Raw genomic sequence first — 20,725 nt, 5'->3', positions numbered from 1 at the left:
GTGGACATCATCCCCTGGCCAACATCAAGTGTACAACAGAAACACTGGCAAGGGGAAACTGGCTATAATGCCCATAAGCCCACCCCCAACAATACACTGCCTCCAAATGGCATTAATTCCCAAATCTCCATCCACTGGGAACCTAGCATCCAGAACACCTAAGTTTATGGGGAAAATCAAACCACCACACCTCCCATGTCTGGGGGTTGAACCTAGGTCTTCACACATGCTAGGGAAGCACTCTACCACTGAGTTACATCCCCAGTCCTTTTTATTTATAAACACGTAGGTACTAGAAAGTTACATGTGGCTAATGTTCATGGCTCACATACTTCTGGTTAGTGTTAATTTAGTCCTTATTTTGAATATGAAAACCAAGCCTGAGGTCAGGCAGAAGATTCAGCTAACAAATGCTATGGTTCTTAGTGGATGTAGAAGTCACCAGGGTTACTTAGGGGATGTGTGACTTTTAGTAGGAACAGATCTGTATATGTGATGGAAACTGTGCTGAGGAAGAGAGATTGGGAAAATAAACTTGTTAGGATGCTTTTTTAGTCTCACCTAATGATAATAGGCAGGTATCAGTCTGAGACTATTATTCTCACAGAGCCTCTACTGCTTTTTTTCTCCTGAAATCTTTAGGCAAGGCCACAGAAATGAAATGTAGCATGACATCAGAAGAAAGGGAGTGTAAATAAATAGAAGTTGAGCTTTGTTATAGTCAACAATCCCATATTCACATTTAGTGGCATAAAGAATAAGGAAGGAAAAGTGTCAAAATAGCTGGTAGAAGGCCTGGGGACATAACTCAGTGGTAGAGTGCCTAACATGTATAAAGCCATAAATTTGATCCCCGACATCTCAAACATAAAAACAAAACAACAACAACAAAAAAGAAACATTGTAGTTCTGTAACACTTTTATTTCAACAAGCCTTAGTAACTCTGAAATCCCACTTTATGAACTAGGAAAGAGTTATTGAAGGCAAAGGAACTGCATAACTTAGTGTTTAGCAGGGATCACTTGAAGTATGGAGGAAGAAAAATGGATTTTCAAAAACGGTTTAAGATTCTGGGTATATCCCAGGGTATCGTGCTTGCCCAGCATGTACAAGGCCCTGATTAAATCACCATCATGGCAAACAAAGCAAAAGGATGAAAAAAAGTTTAGACTTGGTATTAAAATATGTGAGGTAGAGCAATATATACCCACTTTGTACATTTTCCTGACTAATAAAATTGAATAGCTGTATGAGAGTTTTTGAAAGTTCCATTCAGTTAATGTACACAAGATCTTACTATTAAAAATAAACAATAGATCTATTTATTATGTTGAGTTTTTTAGCAGTCTTTAGGAGTAGTTTGTTTAGTTTAGGGGCTACTGATCTCTGTGGACTGTGTATTAATCCCACACATATCTATTGAACACTTGTTACTTCCAGACAGTCATTATCCCTGGCTTTAGGAAGCTGTTGACCTAGCTATGGAGGAGAGACAGATACCTAAGAAATGCCTACAAGTGTTTCCAGTGATCTGATAAAGGAGTAGGTCTTAGACCTCTATAGCTCTTTCAGGTACAATTTCATATGCTTGTATATGTCATTGTCAGCTTTATGCTGCTGGGATGAACCTCCAAACCACACATAGTTAATGGGAGGAATGAGATTTATTGAAGCTTACAGATCCAGGAGATGTTCCATAAAGGCAAAAGAGAGAAAACCTACCACCAAAAGAAAAAGCAAAAACCAGAAGCCAAACAGCAAGGAATCCAGGCATAATCCAAGCACTCGGCATACCTTTAGGCTTGAAACAGATCCATCACCAGTAACATCTTATGGCTGGACCCCAGGATCCACCCACAGTGACACCTCCTCCAGCCAGGCAGCTGGAGATATAAATTTCAATCATTAATAAACTCCTGAATCTATTGCGGACATTCATTCAAACTACCACATGTGTATAATGAATTATTAATATGAAATTTTGATTTTTTATTTTTAACTTTTTACTTGCAACTTTCATGCATATAGACAATATAATATAATCATAATTTTCTCCTACCATACTTCTTTTCTCCCTCCCAAATCACCTTTCTACTGAATCCCTTCTAGTATCTACTATGAGATCATCATTTTTCCTCTTATTGTGCAGGTCTTGTGAAGGTAGTGCCAGCCACTGTGAAGCCATGAACACCATAGCCACCTTGGATCTGGAAGACATTAATGTAAGCACTCTTTCCCTTCTTTTGGCTCTTAAATTCTTTCTGCTACCTCTTCTGCAATGGCCCAAAAGCCTTGGATATGTGATAGAGATGTCTCAGTGCTGAACACTCCACTGCCATTTCTTCTCAGCATTTTGGTGAGTTTTGAGTCTCCCTAATGGTTACCACCATATGAAAAGAGAAACTTCTCTAGCCAAAAGTGAGATGGGCATAAACATAAGTATTTACAAGACAGTTTGGTAGGAATGATATTTCCATTTAGCTGGATAACAGCAGTAGTTTTTCCCTTAAGAATGATGACCTCCTCACCTTAGGCTTTTGATTAGGGTTCCAGGACAGGCATGAATTCCCTCCCATGGACTGTCTCTCAAGTCAAACCAGGAAGCAGTTTCTTTTTTCCATACACATATACCACCATTGTACCTGTTGGCATATTTGGCCTGACTCTCCAGCCATAAAGCTTTCAGGGTCTACTTATGGTTAAGACCTTTGATGATTTTTCTCCCCATACAGGCTACATAGCCTTTTCCAGCACCCTGACAGCTAGTAAACAGGGAGGAGGCTTCCAGCTGGACTTCAGTTTGAACTTTCAGTGACTTGCAGACACAGCATGTGTAATCTTCAGCAATAGGGTCTTACCTACTAGTTCTGTTTGGCAACCAAGAACCTTGGCAAATCCTGTAATGTTTGTTGGTGGGGGGAGTATCAGGGGACTCCCTGATCAATAACTAACTGGAAGGTATACCACCCCTGGCACTGAAATTCTCTTGTAACAACCTATGGTTTCTTGGCTCAGCATTATCTATCCCCACAGTATACTTTTGTCCAGGTGATATTTAAACATATATATGTATATATATATAATAAATTTAGCAAAAGAAGTAGGTTTTAATATGGCTTATTCATACCATCTTTAATTTTGATTAACCCACTTCCTGCTTCCTCCTCTCCTCCATTCTCTCCACTTACACCATTTCCTTCCCCCAGTATTCTGTCCTCTACTTACATATCTACTATATACTCCCATTTAGGCCTCCTTTCTTCTCCCTTCATCATGGGTCCTGTGGTGGTTTGATTCAGGTGTCCCCCACAGATTTAGGTGTTCTGAATGTTAGGTCCACAGCTAATGGCAATTTGGGAATTATGGCCTACTGGAGGCTGTGTATTGTTGGGAGTGTGCTTATGGGTGTTATAACCAGCTTCCTCTTGCCAGTGTTTGGTACACTGTACTGTTGCTGATGTCCATCTGATGTTGGTGAGGAGGCAATGTTTATCCTCTGCTCATACCATCATTTTCTCTCCTATCATGGAGCTTCCCCTTGAGTGTGTGATCCAAAAATAAACCCTTTTTTTTCTACTAATGGTTGGCTGTTTTCTGCAGCAATGCAAACTTTACTGCAACAGTAAGTTCGGTACCAACAAGTATGGCAAATAAACACATGGAAAGATGCCCAGCAGGATTAGTCAGTCAGGAAATCCAAATTAAATATACATTAAGGTAATACTACAACATATAAGACTAACCAACATTAAAAAGAATAACCATGAGGCTAGAGTGATTGCTCAGCGGTTAAGGCACTTGCCTGCAAAGCCCAACAACCTGGGTTCAATTCTCCAGTACCTACATAAGCCAGATGCATAAAACGGTGATGCAGCTGGAGTTGGTTTTTGGTGGCTGGAGTCCCTGGTGTGCTCGACAAGTGGTATCATTACTGCTAGACAGCTGACTGTGTGGCATAGGCCTTTTGAGGCAGCTCTGCTGGGGGGATATGGATGAATTTGAAATCTTGGCATAAGAGATGCCTTATAGTGCTTTAAGTACAGCTTGATGGACTGTTCTGGTCAGAACTGAAACACTTGAAAGCACTAAGAACTATGGACTGTGAGGTTTGGCTTATGAGGGTGAGAAAGAGCTTTTCCTGGACTGGGCTAGAAGCAGTTTGTGTAAGAGGCTTGCTGTTATGCCTATATCCTGAGAACTTTTGCAGGGTTGCATTGCATAGAAATGGACTGGTGTGAACAAAGGGGTAAGGCATATAAAAAAATGAAATCTTTGGGCTGAATCAGCTGCAATTGTATGAGAGATTACAACCATTGAGATTGGGCCAGCTGACCTACATTGAAACAACAGGAAGAATGCAGAGTCTTTTGAAGGGGCCTGAATGCTGAAAGAGTGTCCTGTTCTTCAAAGTCTGCTTTATTCCCCCATGGATTAACAAATTAGCAGCCCACCTGGTTTATGGAACATAAGAAATGCAGGAAAGAGAGGTTCATTGAATTTACAACATGGCTTATATTTTGGAAACAGCCATGGACAGTGTGAAGCAGGTTTTCTGGATTGCCCGCATGGAGACCTGATGGAGCCATGAGGATGGACTGTGGGTTGCGGTGAAGACCCAGTAGAGATGCAGTTACCACGAGACAGCTGCTACGGAGAGCTTCTGGCTCCAGATGAAGTTTTCCAGGACTGTGAGTAGCCTAGCTGGAGGGGCCGAATTGGAAATCCAGAGACTTGTTGCTGGTTATAATTAATGGACTTGGACACTTGTCACTGGTTAGAGTTGTTGGACTTGGAGCTACAGGGTTTGATGTTTGCCCTGTTTAAATCTTGTATTTGTTGAATTTTTTTTTTTTTTTTGGCTATACCCAATGCTCTCTTTTGCAGTGTGAATGTTTATCCTGTGCCATTATAGTTTCTTTGTTTGTTTGTTTGTTTTTTAGTATTATGGCAAAGTAAAAAGACCTTGAACTATGGAAATGTTTGAAGATTGCTGGGATTGATTAGAAACTATGGAGATTTTAAAAGTTGGACTGAAAGCACTGTGTTTTATATCATGGATTGTTATGTTTATGGGGGGCAGAGGTGGAATGTAGTAGTTTGATTCAGGTGTCCCCCATAAACTTCTGTGTTCTGAATGCTAGGTCCTCAGCTGATGGCAATTTTGGAATTAAAGCCTACTAGAGACTGTGTATTGTTGGGAGCATGCTTATAGGTGTTATAACCATATTCCTCTTGCCAGTGTATGGCACCTCTTCCTGTTGCTGTTGTCCACCTGATGTTGGTGAGGAGGTGATCTCCACCCTCTGCTCATGCTATCATTTTCCCCCTGACATCATGGAGCTTCCTCTTAAGTCTGTAATCCAAAATAAACCTTTTCTCACAAGCTGCTCTTGGTTGGGTGTTTTCTGCCAGCAATGTGAACCTGACTGCAACAGGCCCTTTCTAGCTTCCTGGTTTCTACTACTGACTTTTACTTCAACTCACATAGAAAACTAAACATTTGTAGCTAGGATCGACATATGAGAAATAACATCCAGTATTTATTTTCTGAGTCTGGGTTACTTCGCTTAGTATACTGTTTTTTCCAGATCTATCCATTTCTCTGCACATTTCATAATTTCATTTTTCTTTACAGATGAATAAAACCTCCATTGTGTAAACGTACCACATATTCATCAGTTGAAGAGCATCTAGTCTGGTCCCATTTCCTAGCTGTTGTGAATAGAACAGCAATAAACATAGATGAGCAAGTGGCTATATAGTTAAGAGTAGAGTCCTTAGGTCATATACCAAGGAGTGGCATAGCCAGGTCATATGGTCAATCTATTTTTAGCTGTCTCTACAGCCTCCACACTGATTTCCCCAGCTGTACCAGCTTACAATATGAACAATCTTCTTTTCCCACTCCCATGACAGCATTTACTGTCATTTGGTTTCTTGATACCTATTTTGACAGGAGTGAGATGGAATCTCAGTGTAGTTTTAATGTGCATTTCCCTGATGGCTTAGGATGTAGAACATGTTTTTATGCATTTATTGCCATTTGTACTTCTTTTGAGAACTCTGTTCAGTTATATATCCCATTTTTAATTAGGTTGTTTAATTATTTTTAATTAGAGAGAGAAATAATGGGCACACCAGGACCTCTTGCCACTGCAAACGAATTCCAGATACATGCACTACTTTGTGTATCTGGCTTTATGTGGATACTGGGGAATCAAACTTGAGCCATCAAGCTTTGAAAACAAGTACCTTTAAGCACTGAGCCATCTCTCTAGCCCCTGATTTCCTATTATTTAGTTTTTTTAGTTGTTGAATAGCAGATTCTTGTCAATTTAAATATTCTCTCCTGAAAGGAGGAGGGAGTCAAGAGGCTAGAAGAGCTAAAACTTCCAAGGTTTCACAAACACTTCCCAAGGTTATAGGAATGATAAACAAAGCATAGACTTTGACCAGTGTTAATAACAAATTGAAACATTTCCTCCTGGTGGGGGGAAGGAAGGAATTTCCTGAGACTCAAGAAGTCCAGTCTGTGGAAAGGTTACAAGACCCTGTCCTAAGGCTATATAAAGGGACAAGGACTGTTTGGGGATGCGACTGAATTTCTTGCAAGTTGTGTTGGAGACTCCTGGACCAGCTGAGCTGCCTGCAGGTTGTGCCGTGAGCTGCAGATTTGAAGGCTCTGTGAGTTGTCACCTATGCTGGGGTGGATTTTTAGTGATGGAGCTCCTTTTGAGTCATCCATATCTCCTATAAGCAACACCTTATCCTGCTATGTAAATTACCCCAGTAGATTCATTGGTTCACCAAAACTGGTTTTGGTGTAATCATACTTTGGTCTGTCATCTATGCCCTAACTGGGGTAGAACATGTGTTTGTGTCTCTCCAGGGAAAAAGTTTCCTATGACATGAATTCTTTGTATATCTATAGGGACATATAGAGAATATAATAATAGGTGTGGCCATACAAAGTGGCTCCAATCTATTATATAATAATGACTTAACACCCTTATACAGGGCTCCTGTGCAAGCTCATGTTGATGATGGAATACACCTGCGTACACATGTGTTGATGAGATTATTGTATGAGATCATGGTATGAAGTGTGCCTGTGTTGCACTTCCTATATATCAATAAATGGCATGGTGCCTGAGGGCACTGTGGGGGTCGTGCTGCCCAACAGGGTACTATCTTGCCCTGCCCTACTTTACCTTGCAACCTTGTATCTGCCCCCCTATGTCTTCTTTCAGCTTGGCTCACCCCCCTCAACAAAGCCCCCTGGAGTGGCCAGCTCCTGACACTTGGCATAGTCAGCAGGATGGACAGTTCCTGACAATAGCTGAGATATTAATCCTCTATCATATGTATACTTGGCAAATATTTTCTCCTATCTGTAGGATGCCTCTTTGCTCTATTTACAGAGTCATTTGCTATACAAAAGCTTTTTATTTTCATGAGATCCCAGTGGCTAGTTTAGTTGTTTTATTTCCTGAGAAACTGGGGTTCTATTCAGAAAGTCCTTGCCTATGCCTATATGTTGTTGTGTTTCCCCTACTTTATCTAGCAGTTTCAGATGTTCATGTCTGATGTTTTAAGGTCTTTGATCCCTTTGGAGTAGATTCTTGTTCACAGAGAGAGATAAGAATCTGTTTTCATCCTTCTACATATAGATATCCAGTTTTCACAGCACCATTTGTTAAAGAGGTTGTCTTTTTACTAACTGAATTTTTTTGGCATTTTTGTCAAAAATCAGACAGCTGTAGCTGCCTGGTTTTACATCTGGGTCCTCTACTCTGTTCCCTTGCTATATTGTAATGGGACAAAACCAGATTGGTGAGAAGTGACAGACAAGATGGACTCAGAGGAGCAGAAAGGAAAACTTTTATTGTGCACACTGGTGCTATCTTAGCAGTGCCAACTTCAAAGGCTGAATGCCTGTCTGTGGCATGAAATTTCCTTAAATATATTTCAGTCACTTTGTCTCACATATATACTGGTCATTTTTACTGTGTTGTATTGCTGTGTGAACATTTCTAGCTAAGGGGCACAATTTAACTATATGTTGGTGTGTATAAACATAGGTGGCACTTACCAGACTCCATGCCAACTCCTTGTACATAACATCTAAAGATATATGGACACTAACAACACATGCTATTTGTTGACATGTGTGTTTCCCCTATTTTTCCTCTAGAAGTTTCAGAGTTTCTGGATGTTAAGGTCTTTGATCCACTTGGAGTAGACTCATGTGCATGGAGAGAGATAATGTTCAATGGTTGCTCTCCCTTTGTTTGGTAAAGGCTCAAGGAGGATAAATGGTCTCTGCTGGCTGTGTAGTGTATGCACGTAGGCAGTTGGCTGGTATAAGGGTTTAGCAAGATTACTTAATGTTCAGAGTATGTAGTGGCAGAGAAAGGCATGGTCTCAGGCACACAGCCAGTCTTTATCTGGTCTTAAGAATGTGGCTGTTTGGTTGTTGCAATAAACAGGTAGGATTACAGGAGTTAGAAGCAAGAATGCAACCAGCCCCAGTTTATCTGGCTGGCTTCCTTATCAATATATATATTTTTTGTACCAGTACCATGCTATTTTTGTTACAATGGCTCTGTTAATATCTTACTACACAATAAGGTATGATGATACTACCCAGTCTTATTTTTGTTGCTCAATTGCTTTGGATATTTAAGATATTTTTGTGCTTCTAAATGAATTTTAGAATTTTTTTTTCTAATTTCATTGAAGAATGCCATTGGAGTTTTGATGGGGATTGCCTTATATGTGTTGATTATTTTTGGTAATATGGACATTTTCACAATATTGATTCTTCCAATCCATGAATATGGAATGCTTTTCCATTTCCTACTGTCTTGTACAATTTCTCTCTTGGGCATTTTAAAATTTTCATTGTAGAGATCCTTAACTTGCTTGGTTAAGTTTATTCCAAAGTACTTTACATTTTTAGGCAATTGTAAATAGGAGTGCTTATCTGATTCATTCTCAGCACATTTGTTATTGATATATAGGGAGGCTGCTGATTTATGTGTATTAATTTTGCATCCTGTTACATTGCTGAAAGCATTTATCAACTCTAACAGTTTTCTGGTAGAATCCTTAGGGTCTCATATGTATAGAATCATATCGTCTGCAAATAATGATAAATTGACTTCTCCCTTTCCTATTTATATGCATTTTTTGTGAACACAAACTTTTAAAAATATTTTATTTATTCATTTACTTATTTGAGAGAGAGAGATAGATATAGACAGAGAGAGAGAGAGAGAGAGAGAGAGAGAGAGGCACAGATAGAGAGTAGGCGTGCAAGTTCCTCCATTCACTGCAAACAAACTCCATCTCTCCAGCCTGGAACATGGACTTTTAAAAATGTTGGAATCTCTTTTTTCTCTGGGCTAGTCTGGAACTCTTAGGCTCAGGTGATCTTCTCCCCCATTCTGCTGAGTCACTACAACTGCAGGTGCATACCATTATGCCTGATGAAGTATAATAAATTATTTAACTTTCAGGAGAATCCCACTAGATAAAGAATTATTAACATTTATTGTATAAATATAACAAATGTGCAATAATAGATTTATGCATGCAACTAATGAGTCCTGGAGACTGGTTTCAAACCTAGACAAACTCTACCCTTTATTACTGTCAAAATTTGTGCACTGACCCCTGTATGGACAAAAACATGATTCTTATTTGTTATGAGAGAGAGAACGAATAGGCACACCAGGGCCTCTAACCACACCACCAAGTGTATCTGGCTCACATGGGTTCTGGGGAATTAAACCAAGTCCTTAGACTTAACAAGCAAGCACCTTAACTGCTAGGCCTTCTCTCCAGACCCCCAAAAAATGATTCTTAGGGAAAGTGGCACTTGATCTGTGTTTTGGAAAAGAATATGCTTTTTTGTAAGGATGACAGGAGAGAGACATTCCTATTAAGATGGTGAGGTGAATGGAGAAATGGTAAGATTAACCAGCTACCTCAAAAGAAACAGTTCAGGAGAAAGGAGAGAGGAAAAATTAGAGAGAGGTAAATAGTATAGGCAATCAAGAGCTATGGGGAGGAAAATGGAGGTAATTAAGGAAACTTGAAACTGCCCATAAAGTGAGTTTGGCAGAGTATCTAAGGGTTCATTTTCCCAATGCCTACATTGTCTTTTAGCATAGACAGCTAAAAATTTCAAAGTATATTTAAGTCACTAATTTTGTGACCTTGGGAAAAAAAATCATTTTTTTCTCCAGGCTTGTTTTATCTTCAGAGATCCCAAACAAAAAAACAAGATGGCCTGCATTTCTTTCCAGAGCTGGTCCCACAATTTCAATGAATTCTAATGTGCAAAGGAGAAAAGGATTTTGAGTTGATGACTGAAGTATTCAGATTTGCATTTCAGAATGATGATACTTTCATTGGGAAATATCATGATAAAATTTCAAAAGTCAGCTTAAACTGTATCATACAACACATGTTCTCTGCACATTTCCATGAGATAATATTACCTTGTTCACTGTGTTCAACTACAATCTCTTTGTATTGTGTGTGTGTGTATGTGTACACTTGGTGGTGTGGCTAGAGTCCCTGGTGTGCCTATTCTTTCTCTCTCTCATAATAAATACACACACACACACACACACACACACACACACACACACACGGGCACACACGGGCACACTGGACATTAAAGTCAGAGTCATGTATAAGCTTGGCAAGCACTCCACCATTTAGCTTTATCTACAGCCTTTTGCTATTTATTTTAAGATAAGCTCTCACTAAGTTTCCCAAACTGGCCTTGAAGTTGTGATCCTCCTGCATCAGCCTCCCAAGTAGACAAGGTATCAGGTTCTCCTTTTTATCTAACATGCCTTCCTATGCATTGCTTCCTGATTCCTCTCTTCCCTCTTCTGTAGTTAACCTGTTTTCTCTCCCATTGTACCTTTGAGGTCTTCTCTGTTAACAAGTCTTCTATGAGTCTTAGTTCACTGAGTTTTCTTGTTTCTTTCCATTATTTCAACCACCATCTATACCTTCCAGTTAACTGCTTTAATACTGTATTTCCAGTGCATCTAAAAATAACTTGGCTCAGTGTTAAGTCTGTGCCAAAATTTCTCTAAGGTCTTTTCATTTTATTACAAAAAGCACATTATCTCTCCAAGTTTTGTACCTATTTCCTTGTAAATTAAAAAAAATTTTCCTCTTGAAGAAAGGAGGGTGACTCTAAAGATTCAAGAAACTAGGAAAACATAAAGGCTCCAGAAGCTCAGAATAGTTGCAAAACTCAGGAAGCCCCTCACGGAGGCTACAACAGAAGCAGTAAACAATTGCAACATAAGTAGTAAATGATTGATTGCTTGAAATAAGGAGAACTTTCAGTGATGTAGCTTCTTGGAAGGTGTACTTGGGAGGTCCAGGGATGCAACTTATGCTGGGATGGGGCTTTCCAGTGATCCAGCTGCCAGAATCAACCCTGCTCCTGTAGAGAATTCATTGCTTCCACCCAGCAGGACTTGGGTGGAATTGATTCTTTATTTATGTGGTCCCAAGAGAGGTCACATAACATTTTCTCAGTATAGAAAAATTGGAGACTATTGACAAATGAGATGATATAATCACACCTGAAATCCAAAATACCAATATCTGATTATTATTATCAAAGTATTGCTTATTTTCTATGTTATTTTCTCTGCATAAATATGTATATCATACATAGTGCTTTGTAACTATAAGAATTCTTACTTGAGAAAGAGGGGAGAGGAGACAGGGGCACACTGCTCCTGTAAACGAACTCCTGAGTCATGCACCATTTGTGCATCTGGCTTTATGTGGCTACTGGGAAATCAAACTCAGGCCATCAGGCTTCAAGCTTTTCAAGCAAGTGCCTTTAACTATTAAGCCATCGCTCCAGCCCCTGCTTTGTAACTCTATGTGTAAACTTCTTTTATAGACAATTACTATGTATCATTCAGAATTTATTTCTATCATTGGCTTTCCATATGGGAAATATTCACTGAATATTTGTTCAATAAATGGAGAGATGATGATTTGGGCTGGGTGACAGGGAGGGAATTTTTTTTTCTTAAATTTTTGTTCACAATAGCAATATACAAGAGAGTCTTAGTTCCTTTTCCAAATTTGGCATGGTTTACTTTGTTATATTTTATTTATTTATTTTCATGGAGAGAGTGGGGGGGGAGAATGGGCATACCAGGGACTCCAGCCACCAAAAACCATCTCCAGATGCATCACCACTTTGTGCATCTGGCTTATGTGGGTACTGGGGAATTGAACCCAGGTCGTTGGGCTTTGCAGGTAAGTGCCTTAACTACTGAGCAATCTCTCTAGCCCTATGGTTATTCTTCTTAATGTTGGTTAGTCTGATATGATATTACCTTAATGTATATTTAATTGGGATTTCCTGACTGACTAATCCTGCTGGGCATTTTTTCATGTGCTTATTTGACATACTTTGTATACCTTGTTTGGTGGTATCCATATGGTGTGCTTGTTTTTGTTTGTTTATCATTTGAAATTTCAAAGTTGTTTATTTGGTTTGAAATGTTTTTATTAGATATTTTCCACCAGAGTACCTTCTTTCAATCTCTTAATAGAGTCTTTAATGGTGTAGAGTTTCACCTTTTAAAAATGTATTTGCATGTGTGTGAGGGGTTCACACAAGGGTTTCTTTCTGCTGCACTCTAATATCCATCTGACTTTATATGAGTGGCTACGGGAATGAATCTGGGCTTTGAAAGCAAGTGTCTTTAACCAGTGAGCCATCTTCCCAGCCCTAAACTTTTTTTTGAGTCAAAATTATCAATTTATCATCTTTGCCCCCTTTTTTGCCCATTTTCTTGTAGTCATTTCATAGTTCCAGGTCTTACATTTAAGTCTGTGATGCATCCTTGCTATTTGTAGATAGTATGAGGTGTGGAACTGAGTTCACATGATACATAGTTCCTCTAGTACCACTTGCTGAAGAAAATCTGTTGTTTCATCACTAAATTTGTCAAATAGTAATTGTGTATGTTTATGGGGTATAATATAAGGTTTTAATCTATGCATGCAATACAGAAAGCTCCAATCAAATGAATTAAATATTCATCAGATCACCAACATAATTTTTTTTTTTGGTGTGTGTTAGGAAATTAGAATGGCTTTACTATCAAGTACTTGTAAGGATGCAGAGTGAGGGAATTCTAAATTGTTGGGCATATAAATTAGTATAGCTATTATAGAAAACAGTATAGATGTTCAATTAAAAACTGAATTGATTTTGAACTTTGGTTGAAAGTCATTTTTCTATATATATTTGGCCCCATTTATATGTAGTCTGTATTCCATTCCAGTGATTAGTTCTAAACACTCTTGAATATAACTCTACATTAAAAATAGAAACCAGTTAGTGTTATTACCTCTAATTTGTTCTTCTTTTAGGTTATTTTGGATATTTTATATTGTAGGGATTTCTGAATGCATTTTAGAATCAGTCTCTCAATTTCTACAAAAGAAAACACTAGACAAGATTTTTTCAGGTTGCATTGTAACTATAGATCAATTTCAGGGGACAGGGAGAATGGACATCTGAATGATATTGAAACTTCTGCCGTGTTGATATGTCTCCCCATTCATTAGGTCATTTTATTTCTCTATAATTTATAATCTTGTACAAGTCAGATTTTCCCCTAAACCATGAACCAAGATGCTTTCTCATATGTCACCCAAAGCCCTATGAATCTCGGGTTTTCCTATAAGTAGTGGTTTCATTCAATAACAGACCAGGTGAGTGTTTCAAGCAATGCAAATTGACCAGAGCCAAGAAAGGACCCTAATACTTTTAAATGTGTTCTTTCTTTAAAGTTATCAATTAAAGTAGTCTACCTTTATTTAGATGCACAGCAGGCTCAGATATTCTTTTGTACTGACTATACACCAGCTACTTGCTCTTCTTAAAAAAAAATATATATTTGCAAGAAGAAAGATACAGAGAGCCAGAGAACCAGAGAGAGTGTGGGTACTCTAGGGCCTCTAGCCACTTCAAATGAACTCTAGATGCATGTACCACTTTGTGCATCTGGCTTTATGTAGGTACTGGGGAATCAAACCCAGGTAAAGATTTGTAAGCAAGTGCTTTAACTGCTGAGACATCTCTCTGGCCCCTATTTGCTCTTTTTTGTGATTTTTTTTTTTTTTTTAATGACAGAAAGAGAGAGAATTGGTGCGATGGCCTCTAGCCACTGCTATGGCACTCCAGATGTGTGTGCCACCTTGTGCACATGTGTGACCTTGCATGCTTGCATCACCTCATAGTCTGCATTAAGTGGGACTTGAAGAGTCAAACTTGGGTCCTTAGGCTTCACAGGCTAGTTTCTTAACATTAGGCAGTATCTCTAGCCTGCTACTTGCTCCTTTGAGTGCATGTGTTTCACAAGTGTACACTCATGTGGGTTTTCATGTCTGCCAGTACAGTCTTGGTGAATATTTTAATTTGTTCATTTTTGTGGCAGCAATTAAGGAATTAAAAATTAATTTTTGAGTTAATCAAAAGGGCTATTATTAGCCTTAATCTGTTTGGTATTAGACTCCAACATGAAATATTAAAACTCTGAAGAAATAAATTGAAGAAGACATGAGAAGATGCATTAGAAGAATTAATATTGTGAAAATTGCCATCCAACCAAAAGCAATATACAGATTCAATAAAATTCAATAAAAATTCCAGGAATATTCTTCACATAGAAAAAATAGTATCAAAACGCATATGGAAGCACAAAAATCTCAGCCAAAACTATCTTCAGCAAAAGGGATACTTACTATTGGTGGTATCATCATACCTGATTTCAAGATACACCATAAATACATAATGATAAAAAATATGGTTTTGGCACGAAAACAATCACAAAAGTCAGTAGAATAGTTTAGAAGAATCGGGTCTAAGTTCTTGTAACTACAAGAGGTACTTGATATTTGAAAAAGAAGCCAAAAATAAAAAAGAACTGGAGAAAAGGAATTTTTCAACAAATGGTGCTAAAGAAATTGGATAATCACTCATAGGAAAATGAATGTATACCCTTATCTCTCACCCATCACAAAAAAACTCCAAATGGATGAAGAGGCTCAATTTAAGACCCAAAATTCTAAACTGACTAGAAGAAAAAAAATAGGCAAAAGGAAAGACTTTCTGAATAAGAACCCAGTAACTCAGGGAATTAGATAATCTCTCAGCCATTGGGATCTCAGGAAGGTACAAAACTATTGTACAGATAAACAAACTATCAACAGAGTCAACAGACAACCTACAGAATGGAAGAAAATCTTGGCCAGCTATCCATATGACAAAGGTTTAATTTCTAGACTATACAATGAACCCAAAAAACTAAGCAATACAAAAGTTAAATCAACTCACTTAAAAAATGGGGCAGGGGAACTCAACAGAGAGTTCTCAAAAGAATAAATATAAGTTGCCAATCAACAATTAAAAAGATAGATGGCATTTTTAGCCAACCAGAGAAAAGCAACTGCTTTATGACTGGATAGGAGGCTACTCATTGGGAGGGAATCCATACTTGGTACTGGCAACCAAGTCAGAAGGCCATTGGTAGGAAGGCCATTGATTATAGAGGGAAGCTCCCAGTGTTCTTTGACTATGCCTGTCAAAAGGGTTTTAAAATGACGATTCTTATCCCTGTGATCCATGTTGCTGTCACTCTTGGCTTGAGAATATGCCTTTATAGATGGCAGTAAAATACCAGGGAAACCCATGATCCATTAGTATGGCAAGAAAAGAAAGCCAATTGCCTCCTACACGAGACGACATTTCCATCACATCTAACAGGTCCCAGGGGACATCACCCACCAAAGAAAGAGGCAGATTAAACATGACAGCTACTCTGATTGGTAGCTTAAATCCTCCACCAGGCAGATGGCAGTAGACAATGAAGATACTCAAAACTCATCAATACTCATCAGAGCAGATAATTTAAGGATGCAGAGAACTCAAAACTAAAGGACTTATAACATACCCTCCAAGGCTCAAGGAACATTGCAGAAGAATAGGCGTAAAGAATGTAAGCGCCACAGGGTGAAAAGGAATATCCAAGGCATTGTTTTCCCTCCTGACACTGACTTGTGCATCCATGACTTCATGCTGAATACTGATAACCCCACTGAGGAAAGTCTTCAGTGGAAAGGGCCAGCAGAGAGGGAACATAAGAATGTAATCTAAACTGGGTGTAGTGGCACATGCCCTTAATCCCAGCACCTGGGAGGCAGAGGTAGGAGGATCACCATGATTTCAAGGCCATTCTGAGACTATATAGTGAATTCCAGATCAGCCTGAGCTAGAGTGAGACCCTACCTCAAAAAAACAAAAAAAAAAAAGTTTAATTTAATGGGAATATGACTAATATGCATTATGTTCATACAATAAAGCTCACAATTAATTTTGTTAAGAAGAGGGATTGGGCCATTCCTAAAGAAAGGTTTCCTCTTGTGTTAATTGAATATACAAATAATCATGATGTCAACTGCCTGTGGAGAGTAGAAGTCTCTAGAACATGTAGATGTTAGGATCACTAGCCTGTAGCTGTGAGGAAGTAGGTTTGACCAACTAGAATGAATTTGAAAAAGGATTCTGAGCTCCACCTGAGAACAAAGCCTAGCTGATACTGCAGCTTTTGGAATCTCTGAGCAGTGAACCCACTAAGTAAAGCTTGGTTTCCTGACCTATTTGAGTAATAAATATGTGTAGTCTTAGTCTACCAAATTAGGAGCAATGTTACAAATCATTTAATAATGTTAATTCTATGTGGCACTTGTGGCTGCCATAACAAAGTACCATAGAATGGGTAATAAAAAATATTTTCTGACCTTTCTAGAAGTTAGGAATTTAATGTCAATGTGTCAGAAAGTTTGGTTTCTTCTGAGGCCTTTCCTCCCTTGCACTGTGTTCTCTCATGGTCTTACTTCAAGCCATGAGTGAATGTGTCCTAATTTCTTATAAGGACATTGATCAGATGAGATTGGGGTTGATTGTAAAACCTCACTTTAATGGCCATTTTAAAATCCTTATGCATTTTGAGGTACTGTATGTGTATATATGTGGGGAAAGGTACCCAATTCAGGCCAGAGTAATCATCAACGAATGATTTTGTTTTGTTTCCAACAGTAATGTTTTGCTTTGACTTACTTTTTTCTTAGTCTTCCCTCTGTTATACCACCCATTCTTTAGAATTATTTTTAATATTTATTTTTACATAGGTTATGGTCTTTTTATATCCCCTCCCATTTCCTGAGAGCACTCCACAATAGGGTTATTGGTGTTCAATGTGGAGTAATTAGGGCTTCTGTCAATCTGTATGGGTAGGACTGTGCCTCAAAGTATTTCTACCCACCCTATTGTAGTTACTGGCTGTCCTGGGGCTGCTGTGCATTGGTTTCCCCAAGGCATCCAGGCAACTGCGGAGAGGGTCTTGAGTGGTCATGAGTGAGATGAAGAAACACCCAGGAGACTGTGTCAGAGGACAGTGAGTTTATTTGTTAGGGGAATGGGCTTATAAGTGTTTATGTAATGATGGGGAAAGGTACGGGGTATGAGTCACAGGTCGAAGGCTGCTGGCTGATACCTTATTAACATACAGAGTTAGGGTGGGGGGATGGATCACAGGGAGATTGGCTGTTTGAGGGCTGTCGGCTGATACTTCATTAAAATGTAGGGACCTTTTAGGTGAGTGGTAAAAGGTCACATGGCCATGGGGAAAGTCTTATCAGGATGTCCAGGTGCCCCAGGTGAGGGGAAAGAGCAGCCTCACTCCTGCCAGTCTCAAGGCAAGATTATCAGGTCTAGGTCTATGGCAAACTCCTGTGGCCTAGGGCCCTTAGCCACGCCTGATAGCTCAGGCCTGCTTAAACCTCCAGTGACCCAGAGCCCTCAACTGTGCCCAACAACTCCACCTTTGTTTTTATAATGGGGCAGTGTCATCATGTTGAGTGAGATTTTTTAGTCTATTGCATGTCTAGGTAGATCTAGATGGTCCCCAAGGACCTGATTGGTAGGAGCCTTAGCAATATTAGTTATTTGTTGTCTGAAAAATTTGATGAGGCAGGGGGGTTACAAGTAACAGGGTTCCTACCACAAGGAGGGGCCAAGGAAGGGGAGAAGAAAAGTGACTAAGGGGTTAGAGAACCAGGTGGTGGGGTCATCATGTTTATAGCGGTCAAGTAGCTCCTTGTGGAGTTTTTTGAGAGTTTTAATATTTGTTTCAGCAACATTCGATTCATTGAAAAAAAAAAATCTTCTCCCAAGTCCATACATGTCCCCCATGGTCAGCAGTGATGAAGTCTAAGGCTCTACGGTTTTGGAGTACTACACCCATGAGAGAGTTTAATTGTCTCTGAAGAGACTTGAACCTGTTGGTAGTTGATAACATGGTCTGGTCAAGCTTGTCTTGTAAGTCCCCTGAAAGGTGGTCGGTTTGGACAAGAGTGGCTCCTGCAGCACCAGAGGCACCCAGGGACAACATCATGCTGGGGCCCACCAGAGGGGGCATGAAATTCTTGGTTGATGCTGGCAGAGTTTGTAGGCCGCTTCTTCTTCTTCCTCATAGAGATACACCTGTGGAACAATCAAGACTGGGGGAAAGTAAGTGGGAGAGGAACATTTATACATGGGATGGTTAGCCCTTAACACCATAGGAGAACAAGTGTTTTGACACAGTGGTTTTGGTTATGAAAATATTGAGACATTCAGTTCTGGTCAGTTTGGAGCTTGACAGACAAAGGCAGTCATACCTTGACCTAAATCAAAGAAGGGATTATCAGTAAGGTGGGGTTGGGAATAGCTTGCTGTAGATGTGGTATATTCAGGGGTGGCATTAATAGGGACTGTGGTTAGCAGGGGGCAGGTGGTGGATGCACAAAAGAAGCAGACCAAAAATGAACCCAACATGGCTCAGGGAAATTTTGCGGAAGAGGGGGCGGAAAGAATGTCAGAGTCACATGTTGGGTCATGATTTGCAGACACATTTATCATACCAATAACTGGGGGCTAACGCCACAATGCACGACCTATTTTCATTAACAAGGAGGGTCTAATGGGAAGGGGTAGATCACAGATGAGCCTAAATAATGATACCAAACTGCCTGTATTTACTGAAAAGAAAACTAAAAAATTAAATTAAAAAAAAAAAGCAGTTACAAGCATTGGGGTGGATATTAAAGGGGAGAAGGTTGGCCACATATTGGATGTATTGTGCCCAGGTTATGTTGGCTTGTATCTTTTTTGTGACTTGGTTTTCCTGTGAAAGACTGTGGTGGTGAGTAGGAACTGGGTGGGGGGGGGGGTCGAACAAGCTGTCTTAGAGATATGAAGGTCTGCAGAGGGAGATAGTGAGAGGCCATGAGTGTTTTCCTGTCACCCCCATCCACCAGCATTTGTCCAAGGGGTCTAGTATGGAGTGTTAACATTGTCTATACCAGAGTTGGTGGAGAGGCTATCTCTATAGAGGGCTTCCCATTTAAGGAATAGAGGGCTAGGCAGCAAAGACTGGCAGATATCACACCAGTCCTGGGGGGGAGTGTTAAAGGAGCCCTCCATAGGCTCTGGAGGAGGGACTTAGTCCATGACACATGGATACCATCATCCCTGACTGCCTGAGTTCTTTAAAGTCATTGGTCTGATATGGATACCACTGTAGGGGCCGAGACCGAGTTGGTTGGACATAAATAGGAAAAGCTGTGACTCCCTGATTTTTATGGATTTGTATTGTTATCCCGGAGATCACATAGTTGTTGTGTGATTGTTGGTGAGGGGCAGATGGAGAAGGGTCATGGACAGAGGAATTTATCATGTTGGGATTATTTTGGCCCATGTAACACGAGTCCAGAGGGGGGCAGCCCGGATTGGGTGGTGAGTAAGGTGGTAGGGCAGATAAAGGGTGGTGGACATAGGGGAGTCTGAGGTAATTTTCTTTCTAATTTATTCTATAGCCTTTTCAAGGGAACTGAGGTCTGTCATTGGCCAGTCCTTGGGACCCTCCCCATTGGAGTCATCATCTGATTTTGGCATGGTGGACTTAGGAGAACTAATACGTTGCATAATAGCAGCTATAATTGGGAGGAAAGGGGTGGGAAAGTGTAGAGCAAGGAGTTCAATCTGCAACTCACTGTGAACAATTAATTTAGATAACTCACTACTTCAGCCCAGCCCACCTTCCCCACCCCAGCTCCTAGGCTCTCACCTGGGGTCAGGTCTGGTAGGCATAGAAGCAGCGGCTGAGACACCAGACTGACCACTGGGGAGGAAAGCAGAGACACTGCATCTGTGTGGGTTGATGAGCCTCTATCTCAGCATGCATGCACTTGCCGTCAGACCCTAGCCACCTTAGGGTGCTTGAATGGGCCAGCTTGCAGCCCCAACACTGCCCTATTGAAGAAGCTTTAAAGGAGATGAAAAGGGAGTGAGGGGGAATTTCCTTCCCCAGAAATCATCCAGGTGGCAATCTGGAGGACTTCCTCCCAAAAGGAGATGGCTTTCTTCTCAGAAAGCTTAATGCCTCTAGCTTTGAGAAGTGCTCATAAACCTCGAGTCTGTGACTCTTTTTGGTGAGAGGTGATATTACCCATGATAGAAAAAGAGTGGAGGCACCAAGACCAGAGGACAATGTTCCCGAGGGCTGGATAGCACCAGGGGGTTTCCCCAAAGGTCAGGATGCAAGCCTGTCC

This window comes from Jaculus jaculus, chromosome X (assembly GCF_020740685.1).
Source record: "Jaculus jaculus isolate mJacJac1 chromosome X, mJacJac1.mat.Y.cur, whole genome shotgun sequence".
NCBI classification, from domain to species: Eukaryota; Metazoa; Chordata; class Mammalia; order Rodentia; family Dipodidae; genus Jaculus; species Jaculus jaculus.
Note: the sequence above shows the minus strand (reverse complement) of the source record.